Source organism: Erpetoichthys calabaricus, chromosome 2 (assembly GCF_900747795.2).
Source record: "Erpetoichthys calabaricus chromosome 2, fErpCal1.3, whole genome shotgun sequence".
Taxonomy (NCBI): Eukaryota; Metazoa; Chordata; class Cladistia; order Polypteriformes; family Polypteridae; genus Erpetoichthys; species Erpetoichthys calabaricus.
The window spans coordinates 155888309-155904354 of NC_041395.2; positions in this window are offsets into that span (position 1 = coordinate 155888309).

Consider the following 16046-nt stretch of genomic DNA (forward strand, 5'->3'; position numbering starts at 1 on the left):
GTACATATATATCTCTATATATAATCTTCATTTGGATCTTGATCTTTGTTTGTCCGCGAATGAATTAGAAGATGAAGCACTAGATGGCAGTAGAGAGACAGCTAAAACATAGGCATTGCATTAAGAATCTCCTCCAGGCTTATAGTACTGAAGACTGTAGTACTCCAGTCACACCTCAAAACACAGACATTCAAACTAAAAAAATTGTTGTGCTTTAAATTAACTAATCTTTATATATAATCTTCATTTGGATCTTGATCTTTGTTTGTCCGCGAATTCATGTTCCCCTGACACTGCCTTGGTTGTTACTTTTCTTTACAAACACTGTCGATACCACTCTTTGTGTTTAGATCTGGCGTTGACACCGTGCTTTGTGTTTAGATCTGGCGTCGACACCTGCTTTGTTGTCGAGACTGTGGTTTTTTCTGTTTCTATAGACCGTCGTTGGCAGCACTTCGTCCAAATCGAATGTTCACCCGCTTCTTGGAGTCGGCAGTCAGAGTATATAAGTCGGACACACTTCTGTGATTTTTCCATCAGTCGGCGTTTGGAGTTCAAGAAAGAAGCATTGGTTCTTCCTTACTCTTTGGATTACCACAAAGCAACCTGCGAGATTGAAGAAAGGTTGAGAAGAGATCGTGAGAGGAAACGACAGCGTCGTGAAAACGAGACGGACTGTGAACGGAGAGAAGCAGAAATGCTCCTCCACCAGCACATGATTACTATTTAGACAGTGATTCCGAGTAGGCCATTCCTATCGAATCAATGTCCAAGGGTTTTGTTTTGTAATTTTGTTTCCCTTATAAAAAATCATAATGCTGTGCGATGAAGGGCCCAGTTCACGACTGGCAGCCGTGTTTAAACAGGGAGCCCTTCACAGACAACTTTAACACGCGCAACGTAGTTGTGCGCACATGGCTAGTATATATATATATATATATATATATATATATATATATATATATATATATATATATATATATATATATATATATATATATATATATATATATATATATATAGAGAGAGAGAGAGAGAGAGAGAGAGAGAGAGAGAGAGAGAGAGAGAGAGAGAGAGAGAGATGGAAGACATGAATTGTGTTACCTTACCCAGCCTGGGATGCTATCATAATGGACAAACAACATGAAAGGAAAAGTATTTCTCCCTGCGCGTCTCCTGCCTCCCTGACAGGAGGCCACCATGGAGTAACAACATGGCCAGATGGGCATCCTCACCTGGGATGGGTGCTGTTACCTCCCTTGGCTGGGAGGCAGGAATAATGGATCGACAAAGGCAGACTGCGTCTCAAGACCAAATGTTCCCCCAGTGTGCTAGAAAGCAGTGTATGGTATGGCTTTAGTTTGTATACCTGAAGGGCTAAACAGGATTGTAGTTTTGATTGGCATTCCTGTTGGGGTCCTTGGATACCTCAAAAGGGCACTGCAGGGAGAGGACTCCTTTGCTTTATGGCGATTCAGGCCTACCCAGAATTGCTTCCTGGGTGCAATGTTGTGCCACTGAAGTGCTCCCGGGTCCAGTATAAAAGAAGCTGCTCTGCACTGAAAGTTGGAATTGGGAGAAGGGGAGGACAAAGCTTGTCTGGGAGAAGTAGATGGGAAAGAATTGTGCATAATGTGTCATGAAGTTGGAAGAAAACCTGTAAAGGTATTATTTCAAATAAAAGGTCTTTTGAACCTGGACATATTTCTGGAGCAATTGTGTTTGGTGTTTTGGGTGTGAGTGACACCCCCATAATCCACAACTGGCACAGGTGACAGGATTCCTGGCCTTCAACTTGTCAGCGACTTACATTCATACATTTGTTGTGTCAGAAACCTATTTATGAGAAGGTATTTTTGTGAAAATAAAAGGCTTTTTGCAGATGATGTTGTCCTGTTTGCTTCATCAGGCTGTGATCTTCAGCTCTCTCTGGATCAGTTCGCAGCTGAGTGTGAAGCGGCTGGGATGGGAATCAGCACCTCCAAATCCGAGACCATGGTCCTCAGCCGGAAAAGGGTGGAGTGCCCTCTCAGGGTTGGGAGCGAGATCCTGCCTCAAGTGGAGGAGTTCAAGTATCTTGGGGTCTTGTTCACGAGTGAGGGAAGAATGGAGCGTGAGATCGACAGGCGGATCGGTGCGGTGTCCACAGTGATGTGGGCTCTGCATCGGTCTGTCGTGGTGAAAAAGGAGCTGAGCCGTAAGGCAAAGCTCTCAATTTACCAGTTGATCTATGTTCCTACCCTCACCTTGTAGCGCTGCCACATAAAGATAATGTTTTCTGCTGTCGATCGGGTGTTGTGAGGAACATTCTTACAGCTAGAGATTGACAGCGGAGCCCCAGAGGTGGAACTTCCGGTTTTACTGTTTTTTCGGGGAGTCATTTGCATAAAGCACGCCGTTTTAAAGAGTGAAGGAGGGAGGAGGAAAAGGGTGAAAGAAGAGCATTGGATAATTAAAATACAGATCATCTACTGCACTGGCCATGTAAAAAGCCTAGGAGCTCCTACAGTCCTGTCAGAAGGTGGAAGGTCTTCTTTGGATTGGGGAATCGAACGTTCCGCTATTTCCTACGGACTTACTATATTTTATCATGGTGCAAGATTGACTGTATGTCTTTCATGACGAAGAGGGGAGTGTGCTTATAGTCTGCAATTTTCCGGGCTCCTCGTCTGCCTGCCGGCAGTTGCGGGGCAGAACAGTGGATAATCTGTGGAGCTATTTATCATCTCTGGAAGGGGAACTGAGGGAATGAATATTGTTGTTGTGTAAATATATGTATATGTGTGTGGCGCTGCAATATAAGGGTTATTTCAGGGTGGCGGGGTGCATGTGTAAGGGATTGTATTTCTTTTTGTTGTTTATTTGATGTAATGTAAGTATAGATATTGACTATAGTTTTTGTGAGCTATAAATGTATTGGTATTAAGGAACTGTTTCGAGTAGAATAAAGGGTATACGGGAAATTTATCGGGGTGTGATATTGGACTATCCTTTTATCATCTGCCGTCACCTAGGACAGATTAGTGGTAGCAATCGTCTCAGGTTAGCGCTCGAGACGAATTGTTACAACCTATGGTCATGTGCTATGGGTAGTGACCGAAAGAACGAGATTGCGAATACAAGCGGCTGAAATGAGTTTTCTCCGCAGGGTGTCTGGGCTCTCCCTTAAAGATAGGGTGAGAAGCTCAGTCATCCGAGAGGGGCTCAGAGTAGAGCCGCTGCTCCTCCGCATCGAGAGGAGTCAGATGAGGTGGTTCGGGCATCTGATCAGGATGCCTCCTGGACGCCTCCCTGGTGAGGTGTTCCGGGCATGTCCAACCGGGAGGAGGCCCCGGGGATGACCCAGGACACGCTGGAGGGACCATGTCTCCCGGCTGGCCTGGGAACGCCTCGGGATTCTCCCGGAAGAGCTAGAAGAAGTGGCCGGGGAGAGGGAAGTCTGGGTATCTCTGCTCAAGCTGCTGCCCCCACGACCCGACCTCGGATAAGTGGAAGAGGATGGATAAAAGGATTTTTTAACCTGGGACTTGTGTGGAGTGCAGTTATGTCTGGGGTTTGAGATGCCCCCAAGCTGCACTATATATTTATGTATATGTATTTATTTTTTATGAACCACAGACTAGAACAAGTTCTGTAAGAGTGAACTTAATCAGTTTGCCATTTTCTGAAAAGAGATTTTGTTATTTTTTTAACTCATGTTGTATGGACTCATGTGGTGATGAATTTACTGTTTTTCTCCCTTTCCATTGACTGTCTGACTAACATGCTGATTAGCCCATTGACTATACTCATGTCCATTTTCATCTGCATTTGATATAGAACAAAGAAGCAAAACAAGATAACAAGACAGTGAAAGGGGATTTGGTGGCTGGTCAATGAAAAAGCAAACTCATTTATCCTAGCTATAGGAAGACACATAGAGTCCATTATGCCAGGAGAATTCCCCTGGAGAGGCCTGTTGGTAAGCAGTGGCTGTGGGAGCATTAATCTGTTAGTGGGGAATCCGCTCCCACTTCACAGACTCCAGCAGAGGGCCTCAACATTGATAAAGCACATGCAGTTTTGCTCTTTGTTTTTCTATTATGTGTCAATTAGAGGTGCCGAACAAGCCGTGGTTAGTACAGCATTTTTTTATTCGCTGAAGGAAGAGCACTATTCACTCTGGGGATGATCTCAGCCAACAACAAGAGGGTGAAGGGAGGCTGCTATGAAAATGAACAGCGTTTGGAGCACTGATATAAAACTGGGGATGAATGTGGGATCACATCAGAGAAATAACTGGTATTCCTCTGGGCAAAAAAAAAAATGGTGAGTTCTTTAACTGGAATGAAAACAGGAAATGATATCAACTTGGTGAAAACATTCTAAAAGAGAAGCAGCATGGTGTTAGAAAAGGTTGCCCCTATCAGAACAATATGATTGATTTCTCAGGGATGCTAACAAAAGGTAAGACTACACTATTATTGACTAGCTTCTAGGAAGCTTTTTGCTAGCTTCTCATGAGAGAGAGACTGGTAGTGGGGATTGTGGGAAAAATGTGCTAAAAAGGCTGGTGATTGCTTTTGGGTCAGAAAGGAAGAATAATTTTGGGCAGAAGTGTATTGACTAAGTCTTGTTAATTTCTACCTTTTTCAAAAGTATACTCTTATCATGATTATAAAGATTTTAGGATCCATGATACCATAGCAAAGTGTGTTGATGCTGCAGTATCATGCTTGGAAATCCAGCATAATACCATTACATTATGGCATTCCAGAACAGTGAACCATAAAAGGCTGACTGGAGTCATGCAGTTTGCAATGGAAATGAATATATTAATAAACAAATTAATAATATAACAAATTCATTTATTTTCAGAAAACAGTATTTGCAAGCAAACACTACATTAATAAAGCTTGGTGAAATCTACTGCATTTTTCCTTAAATTAATTCTTTTCCCCATTTTTAGTTTTCTCAGAATTATTTTATTAATCAGCAAATAAATGAAATTATAAATGTATAAATACATGAATTAAAGTTCAGCACATAATGTATAATAAATATAACTATAAATAAAAGTGTGGGTGGCACAGTGGTAGCGCTTCCCGGGTCCTCCCTGCGTGGAGTTTGCATCTTCTCCCTGTGTCTGCGTGAGTTTCCTTCGGGTGCTCTGGTTTCCTCCCACAGTCCAAAGACATGCAGTTTAGGCAGTCCTAAATTGTCCTTAGTGTGTGGATGTGTGTGTGTGTGTGTGCCCTCTTACGGGCTGGCACCCTGTCCGGGGTTTGTTTCTTGCCTTGCGCCCTGTGTTGGCTGGGATTAGCTCCAGCAGATCCCCTTGACCCTGTAGTTAGGATATAGTGGGTTGGAAAATGGATGGATGGATGGATGGATAAAAGTGCAATTTTCAATCATCTGAAATCATTAAAGTAAAGGTCTTTACATTCTAATGTCCTTCATCAGTGCAATTTATTCTAATGTGGTTCTTACTTGACTTATTTCTGTTTCTGACACACATCCTCATTTAAGTGAATGATTGTGAAACGTTTGCTCTTGAGCTCACTAAGCGAATCGACTATGAGGAGTATCTTGTGTTTGCTGATGTTCCTCTCACAGTGCAATCAAAGCTGACTGGGAAGTATACAAACAGCAATGCTCTATTAGTAATCCTCAGGAATCACCGCCTTGCACCAATAATCAGCAAACTTCACAGAAAGAAAGAGGGCCTCATTTGAGGCACAGTGTGGGTACACTTTAGAAAACTTGTTGAAATAATGAATAAAAATCACTGGGACATTGTTGTGCCCTGAATTTTGTGGCTAAGATTGAGTTTTTTACTTTTTAAAATGTTGTTCTTCTACCTGATGTTGCTCACATTGGCACTTTCCCTCGTTAGTCAAAATTCAACTAACCAACCCACAGGTCTTTACTGATGTACAGGTGCATAGGCACCCGCCCTGAATGTTATAATGCACACATACATACCCAAGGACATAGAAGTACGACAGTGTTCTGTGAAGAATAGCATTCACTGACAACAAACATGAACATATTATTCAGATAAAGACAGATTTCTCAAAATGTTTAATATGTTCAGACATGTTGTAATGGTTTCCAAATTCAGTGTATTTCTATGTTTTTATCTGAAATCCCTTTTTATATGTTACATCTGTGATTATGTCCAATCATAGGGCCCTAACTGAGAAATCTGACTTAATGTTTAATCTTTACATACCCATTAAAAATGTTATTTAAACAAAACATTATAGTTCAATGTTTGTATGTCAAGAATGCATCCGGTATTGCTGAGGTTTTTATCGATAGGGTGAATTTTATCCAAATAATAGGCTACTATAAATCTGTTTCACATAAATAAATAGTAATTATGGGAAGCTAAAAAAGGGAAAGACTTGTAAGCTTGAAGCAGTTTGTTTAGCATGAATTGTACAAAGATCTTATCTAAATGGGATACATGAAAATTCATTTAGCTGTTATTGATCTTGGACAATTTAGTTCAGGGTCAGAGGAGCCAGAGCCTGACTTGGCAGTAATTGGGTGCAAAGCAGCAACCAACCATGGATAGACCAGAAATTTCAGACATACAAAGTGGGCTAATGTTTAGTTTACTCATCAGTAATGTCTTTGGTGGGAAAACTGGGGTAACCATAGAAAACACACACTGTTATGGTCATTTATAAATTTTGTCTTTTTATTTTCTTTGCTTTCTGTTTCTCCTCCCTACTTTGTAGTTCCCCTTTTCAGTTTAATTTCAGTTAATTGCTTTCATTTTGTGACTTGTATTTGTTCAGTGTATTGTGTCCAGTTTGTTAATTGTTTAATTAGGTGTTGTAATAAGACCCCTGTTTAGGTAATTGCCTCCGGGTTCTGTAATTACGTAGGTTATGCTACAGTAACTAAGGACTCCAAATCCTTTGGCATGTCATTACTTTAATCAGAGAATTATTGTTGTATTTTTGATTCACTGTGTTATTGCACCTCTTTTGAGTATTTTTCTTGGAGTATGCGTCTTGGTAATTGGAGGTCTTTGACCTGTTAGTGTACCATTTTCTGACTTTTAAATTTTGGCTTTCTATTTGATTCAAGGTTTAGCACTTTGGTCTGACTTTTTAAAATTTTCAATGTTTGTATTTTTGAATCTCTTTGACTTTTACATGTTGCTCTTTGTGTTTTCTGCTCCTTTTTGTGTTATACCATTTACTATGTTACTCCACACAGAGCCATAGCAAGGTTTGGGGCAGCCACCTACCGTATAATTGGTATCCTGGCTGCAATATCGTAAAAGTGAGTACAGCACAGATGTGCACAAAACCGAGTCCAAAACAGAACTGAGGGAATAGGGAAAAGGTGGAGGCTTTTAAAGGGGAAGACAGGAAGTGAGGTCAAACGGGTCGGGCTCATGAGGGTCTTCCACCATAGGCTCTAGCCCGGACGTGACATCACAGGGGCTGGAGCCGGCAAGGTCTTCTTCCATAGGCTCAGTCCCGGAAGTGACGTCTAGAGGACCAGGTAGAATCATCCGTGACTGGTCTGCAGGAAAAGGAGAAAAAGTGTAAGTGTACTCTGTAACATCCTGGTCTGAATCGGAATTGCCCTTACTCAAGCCCTTTAGCTGCCTCCCATGCGCACGTGTGTGACAACTAGTATATTTTGTTATTACATTTTCTTTGTATATTGTGATATTATTTCTTTTGCAGTTTTGCCTTTATTATGTATTTTCTATTTTTTTATTCTTCAATATCAGTTCATTTCCCCCTTTCGTTTGCCTTGTTTGTATTTAGTTACTACTCTTTTTTATTTGTTTATCTTTAATAGTATCTTGCTTCATCAATTTAGTTTTGTTCATTAAATAAATTCTTTAAGTTCCTAGAGCGATCATGTCTTTTCTGCACGATTTCCCTTTGCATTTTGCATTTAGTGGCATAATCACAACACACAGAAGTAGAGAAAAAGTGTAAAATCCACATAGACATTGTCCAGGCTTGGGATTTGAGCCCGGGACCCTGGGGTCGTGAAACACCATCAAAAAATGTACTGTATGTGTATATTAAAAATAGTTTTTCAATATATTATATATTTAAAAAGAATTTTAATAACTAAGTGTCCTATTATTCTTATTCCATTCTTAAACTTAACATTTCATACTGCCCCATAAAATAAGTTGAATGAAAATATAATGTGACAACCCAAGGATGTGAGAGATGGATGAATGGCTTTAGAACTCTGCAGAAAACTGGTGGTAGTGAGTCCTGAAACTAACTATTGCTGCTTTGTTCCTTTGCCTGTGCATACATGCTGTTAATCTTGCCTCACTTCACTTACCTCAGGTCAGAGGCAACCCATCTGGCACATTATCCCGCATTTCTGTGAGCTGATCCAAGGCCAGGGTCAACATCCAAGGCTTACCGACAGCCATGCATCCAGGCTGATGGAGTTTAGCAGCAGGGAAACATGGTCGAAGTACTCCCTCAGGTCTGGACCCAGAACACTACACTGTCGTCCTCTTGGAACACTTGTCCTCAGTGTTAACATGAACTCCATCTGCAGGAATATTCAAGAGGTGTGCTGCTATCTGGTCTACCCATCTTTAAGCAGGCCCTCTTCAGCATGGTCAAGGGGTCCACCAGTGTCATTAGTCCTCACTTTCAGAGTTGTTATTTGTTTTTTATCCCTAAGATGAATGGGTTTAGCACTTAGTGGAAAGCTGGTAGTAGTTAGCCCTGTAAAAGGTTGTTAGTTTCTTTAGCAGCCTGACCCGCTACCATCTTCCTTGATCACCCCTCCACACCACTCAGGTCTTCAGCAGCTCCACTTGCTTCCAGCTGCCTTGTCCCTTTGCCTGTGGATACATGCCACTCGCCTCACTTCACTCTGCTCACCTGGGGGTCAGGGGCAGTCTTTTCTGTTACGCTATACCCTGGCCCTGTGAGCCGACTCAAGGACAGGAGTCACTTCCGAGGCTCGCTGGCAATCATGTACACAAGCCAATGGGCTTTATAAATGCTGTTTTTTTAAGTTCTGTGTCTGCACACTCCTCTACAAATGATCACAGGAGTTACTTTTATTGCAGAATTATCTAGGTGTCCCAGTCTCTTCTTATAGTCTATGGCCATTTCAGAAGCCTGTCCCTCTCAGGTCTGTGCCAAATGACACTAGAATAAGAATGCTATATGCATTGCCCCAGCTAGTTTAACTATACAGATACAGTAAAATAGTCAACATGCCAATCAGCAATATTTTCCTGGTTATACTAATAATTTATGATAGTATTTTACTATGACACATATTTTTCTGTTTAGAGTTACATGATTGTTATTACTGCTGACTCAGACTACCAGAATCCTGGCCAGGGCAGATGTTTTTCATTGGGCAATTCAGTTTTCTCCCACAACTCAAAGACATCCAGATTATGTTTGCTGGTTCTACTGGTTCCATATGAATGACAGTGGGTATGTGCATTAATGTGACCACAGCTGATTTTTGCACCCTTCTTTGCAGAAGCGATAGCCTGCAGTCCCTCTGTTTAAGAACAGGATTAGTTAGCTTCAAAAAGCTGATAGATGGATCTTTGAATTTGTTTACACAGCCTTTTTTAAATATGTATGAACTTTTCAACGTATTTATTTGAAATAGAAGCCTCTCAATCTCAGAAAGGAAAGGACTAAAAGTTAGAGATGAATTACATGAGGTGTTGTGTTAATCCAAATGTCCAGATGCCCAAAATTAAGAAGATAGAACGGTGCAGTGAAGAACAATGCTGTAGCCCCTCCATAAATTGAACATTATGGCTGATGTGTGACTTTTATTTACTTTTAAAGGATACTAATGCCTGCGACTGAATGTTACTCAATCTAAGCAGGAGTCGCTAGGATTTTTACAAAATGTTAAAGATTAAACACATGGTCATAACTATATACTAGATTTATTGACCTTTCATAGAGCCAACTTTGAAAAATCAATTATCTGATCAATTACTTGTGTTCTTTTATTCCTTCCTATTAACTGTGTTAAGGCAGAATCAGTATAATATGTAACCAAAATGGGAACACATATTTTTATCCTGAAGACCTCACACATTGGCAATAAGACAGTGTTACATTACAAATTATTCTAACACATTTGAGGGTGTTTACAACATTTAGATACAGTAATTTATGTGAAAAAGGGTTGTCACAGTTAAAAGGCATTAAATCTATTTTTTTAGAAACTATGATCTTCACTTTTAAATAAAACTAATATACCAAGTACCAAGAAAGAACTGCCAGCGTGGTAAATTTTTCTACTGTGGGGCCATTGAGGTGCTGAACAAGGATCACACCATTAGTGGGTAGTATAGGGTAAACAATATATAAAATATACAGTTCAACATCCACCCAGCCATCCATTGTCTGTGCTAGTCATGTCCAATTAAGAGTCAATAGGGCTAAATTGTACTCCAACACAGTTGAAATCAAGGCATGGGTTCCAATCCATCACATTTCTAATTTGCACACAAAAAAACCCCAAAAAACTCATTGGTACTGGACAATTTAGAGGTGAAAATTAAGCTATAGATAGAGAAGCTAGAGGAAAGTAAACCTTGTCATAGATTTCATTGTGCCCTAGAAACGAAGTCTCCAAGAACACAAGTGTGACAGACAATGGTCTCTTGAGAAAAAGATGGCAATAATTTTCCAGAAGACATGTGGAATTATGCTATGGCTTCCTGACCCTCTGAACAGTTGGAGAGAGACAGAGAGAGAGAGAGAGAGAGAGAGAGAGACTAGGTGGTATCATTGAGGTTTGCTTCCTTTAGAGTGTGAGAGATAGTGAGGTCATGGAGGATTGGAAAGAACCTAGATGTCTGCCAGACAACAGAATGAACAGGAGGGGCCAGTACCTATGACAAAGTACCTTGGAGTGAGAGAAAGTGTAGGCAGCTTTCAATCTGCCCAAGAAACCAGAGCCTTTATTGGTTACTGATGATTTAAAGGAGAGTTTTAGCCTGGAGTTATATTTAGCCAGAAAAGACAAGCCCGACCAGCTACTTGAACACAAAAAATACAATAAGGGCCAGGTTAAGTTTAAAGTTGAGAGGTGAAAGAAAGGTGCAGTAGTTGGAGGAACAATGTCCAGGTTGATAAGGAAGAGAGTGAAAAAAGGGTAGCTAATGAGACAGAAGAGTGAAGAAGGTGAGTAAGTATGTAAACATTCCCTGCCTGGAAGACAAGGATTCAAGACCTGTTCGGCCTAGGCCCATTGCAGTAGATAAAGTTTTCTTTTATTTTGCCTGTTCACTTCTTTTTTGATATTCCCCTATATTAACACTGGCCTGTACCATCATTGTTTTTCCTTTGACTTTGGCAACCTCTTGCCAACTTGGCATCAAATCACAATCTATATATAATGTATAATTTGTGTGTACATACATACATAATGTATAATCAGTTTTTATCTGATTACCAGTATTGTTAATGCATGTTGTCTTATTATTAAATATGTATGCTAATTTGTGTTCCAGTATCATTAGTTTGTCATTCTCGTAAAATATGATCTGTCTGATCCTGAGAATCTGTGCAGCACATTCAGCTGTCCTACTAAGGAGGGTGTTATGTAAGAATAAGTTGAATTAAAATGGATTGGATTGATTGCTTTGGTCTCTCTCTCTCTCACATACACACACACACAATTTCTGTCTGCAGCACATGGCTTTGCTCTCAAATTAAATCTGACTATTTAATGTGTCACATCATTTCATTTAAGCCATGGCAAAGCTAGCTCAGCAAGGTACTGAGAATTGTGACCATGTAAGCAGCAAGTGTATGATATACTAATAAAATACAGTTGGTTAATAACAAAGTAAAATATTACACTATATAATGCCAGTCATGAAATAAACAGAGACATTATTAAGAACAGTTTTGATCCAGCAGTATACATCCTGTAATCAATTTTGCTCAGCATATTGGCGTGTGTGTTTTAAGAAGTTATTACCCCTCCATTCTCTAATTTTCAGACTCCCTTGATCCAAACCAGAGTTTACACCTTTACCTGCAGGATCTGTTGAAAGGGAAGAATTAACATTGGATAAAGTGCCAGTTACACACATTTATACTGGGCCATATTCCAAAATCTACAGTTAACCTAAAATACATGTTTTTTAAGATTTTCAAGAAAACTAAAGCACTAAGAGAAAAACCTATATGGGCATTGGACGAATAATTTGGCACAGAGAGGGACTGGGCCAAGTTTCAAACCCACAGCACTGATGCAGCAGAGCTAAGCTCTCTGTCACCATCTGCATATTGGATATTTTTTGTTTTAGTGCATTCTGTCCCCAAATGCGCAGGAGTTATACAGTATGAGAATCAAAGAACACCACACTTATCAAACCAAGATACATTTACACCAGAAACATTTCTTACAAAAGAATAATTTAGTTGCCTACACCTCAACACTGAGTGGCAGACTAAGTCGTAACTTTCTTCTCAGCAGGACTCAGTTTCAATCCAATGCAGAAGGTGAGACTTAGAGGAAATATAAGGAGCTTTGTTGTAAACTACGTTGGATAACAACAGGGGGGTAAATCAATCAAATCTTTCATAGGACACATCACATAGTTAAGTAAGGGTGCATGGATGATCCAAAGCAGTCCAAGTGATGCAGGAAGTGTTTGTTTTTTAGCACAAACTCTACATTTCTAAACACATTGATCCTGTACCACTGCTACGTGTGATTGTCTAGGATATTACATTGGCTCGCTCTTCCTTCTGGCTACAGTCAAAATTAAATTGTCAGTGGATTCTATTTGTACAACACTGATTGCAGAATGTAAAGATGGATTTTGCTACACTACAGAAGGAGGAGACGGAAGGCCACTAATATGAGTGGGCTTGAGACCTGTTAGTTTTCTTTCCTTTTAACACATTTTGGATAACTAAACTGAAGAATGGATTAATTGTTCACATCTGTAATATTTTTGCTGTTTGGGCTTTTCTATACAAAAAAAAAAAAGAAAAAAAAAAACAGAAACTAACCATACCATTACTCATTATGGTGTCACAGTAGAGGTCAAATAGTAAAATAAGAACATAACTGTTACCACTAACATGTTTGTTTGGTTGTCATGCCACAGAGTGTGCTTTGTAAAACAGAGCCAGAAGGCTAAGCTGTGAAAGAAACTCTTTCTTCTGTGCAGTTGATTTGTTTTTTTTTTCCTTCCTTGTAACATTAAATCTCATGAATGCCATTTCTACAGAAAAAGTGACCTTTGAAGCATGCCATCAAAGTCAAACATTCCACTAAGAATGAAAATATAGCGGGAAGACTTGAGAAATGGAAATTCTTTTCATTTTTTTCCCCTCAATGCACACAGAGTACCATTTTTATTCTGACGAATCATGAAGGGTTCCTTATGCTGACTATGTGAAATTTCTGGATCTTGTACAGAAAAACTGCATTGTTGCTTGTCAAGAGAGCCACTAAGTACTTAATTTCCACTGCCCACTGGAAAGATTTTCATACAGAGAAACAACTTTTGACTAACAGCTTTTTAAAGTAGCTTTTCTTTCATTAGAATCAAGTTGTATTGGTAAGTGTCAAAATCAACTGATGATTGAGTATGTTTTTATGGTATCTTTGTGTACATTTTAAAAAATTATCTTTTTTTCTTACTATTTGATTCATAACTACCTGCTATTTCTGGATTTTCAGAATAGCTGCACCATTGTGAAGATCTCAGGGCTCGGAGTGGACTTAGAGCTGTTGCAAGCCATGTACATGCTGGGTTACTGGAGCCATTTTTTCCCTATAAAAGAGGCTCAGTAACACAATGTCATTGTCTTTGAGGCATTTTCTCAGTGTTTTATTTACTTGCTTATGCATTTCATAAGTTTGTTTATTTAAGCACATTCTCTCTTTTTATTCTTTGGTTCTCGTGGTTTTTCATTTGGGCTCCCTAGGATTAAGTAAAGTAGGCAGGCGCTTGAACTAACTTTGCAAGGCATGAGTGAACTCATCTTAGTGCTGCCTTTTTACTTTTTCCAGTTTAGTACCAAGATCTGTTAGTGTAATTCTTGTAAAAAGAAAAACAGGCTTACCAATCGTAGTCTCCTTAAAAGGAAAGTTGGAAAAATCAATACCCTTTAAAGGACACGGTGAACACTTGACAAAGGGCTAATTGTAAGGGTAATTGGGATTGAAAACAGAGAGATGAAAGCATCAAATGAACAAACCAAAATGAGAGCTAAGAATCATAGTCTACTAACAAAGTAAAACAATCAAGAAAAACAGTAAAATAAATGTGAGTAAAGGCTTGAATTTTATCCCATTACCTGACTAAAGTGCATGTTGTACACATAACATCACGTAGACAGTGTCCTCTAGCAACCATCACGTGATGCTGAAAGAGAAAAGAAGAGTGAGTGAAGCCAAATATAATAGTCACAAATCTCAGTTATTGTCTGTTTTTTACCTGCATTTTTTATTACTCTTTAATTTAATATTTTTTGCTGCTGGAGTATGTGAATTTCCCCCTGGGATTAATAAAGTATCTATCTATCTATCTATCTATCTATCTATCTATCTATCTATCTATCTATCTATCTATCTATCTATCTATCTATCTATCTATCTATCTATCTATCTATCTATCTATCTATCTATCTATCTATCTATCTATCTATCTATCTATCTATCTATCTATCTATCTATCTATCTATCTATCAAATCATGCAGAATATAATCTGAATTATTTATAGGCAGTATTTTTTATTGGAATCACTTTTTATTTAGCATGAGGATGGGCATGTGAGGTACTTTCATTCTTTTACAAATGACCACTTTTTATTATCATACTCTAGATGAAGTCTGAGATGATTTAACAAGAGAGTTCACTGCACCTACTAATCATTAATTCATTTTCTAAACCTACTTATTACAGTTATAGAATCATAGGCTGAGCTTGTCCTTGCTGCATCAGGTACAAAATAGTCATGTGAATAAGACACAAGTTCATTACAGGACACACTCATTGGTTGATACATACATCTTAGAGATGTGAGAACAAACTGGAATACTGGAGAAAGGCCGAATGGATGCAGGAAAAAAGTAAAAACTCTGCACTAGCAGTGGCAAGCCTAGACTTTGACCACAGGACCCTGGAGTTGTGAGGCATCAGTGGTAACTGTCGTGCTAGTCTGTCTCCTTGTGCTTAACATACACTGTTACCTATATTGCTGACAAGAACAGATCGAAGGAAGTGGTTAACTAATGTAAACCAATTTATAAACTAACAACAAACAACATACATATATAAACCGCTTGGGCCTCACTGTTAATATAAAGACCTCTTTGTGAACTATGAAGCTTTCTTTCTCACAGAAGGCTTCTCAGGCAAGATGAGGGAGGTCTAAATATGTGGAATAGCTGTTTTTATTACCACAGCGCTGCATGACCTTGTACACTTTTCAAAAACTGCACTTTCTTAGATTCTCTGTTTATTTCATTAAAATTTAAAATCTGTTTTATTCAGCTATATTTTTATTCAAGTTTTCAGTCGAATAATACAAGTCAAACACAAGATGTGAGAGTGTTCCAGCTGGTACTTCAATAGACTTCAGATAAAAAACCTTTTGCTGTAACGCTAGTACCGTATGTTAAAATTAGATGTTGAAAAGCAGTTAAGGGAATTTGAAGATCTGACCACCTGTTTTTCCATGTTGGTGAGTTTTACCTTATCACCCAGTGGAGGTGTGCTTTCAGTACTGATAAGAACCACACAGCCAATAAACAGTAAGTTCATTCTAAAATCAGAATAAGAGTTTTCTTTCTTTCTAAAGCACTGCTGCAAAATGAATGATTTTTTTAAATGTCAATTTTGCTTGTGAGTAAGAAAAGTCTATAAAAAGTGCTGTTTGTAAGTCAAACTGTCTATATGGCAGTTTCATGAATAGTGCCTAAAATGTAGAATATACTGCTGTTTTATATTGGAAAGGATAGAAATTGATATGAGTATTTTCAAAATACACGTAAGATTAGTTTTTCTTTAACTCTCCAACCATTTTATAAAC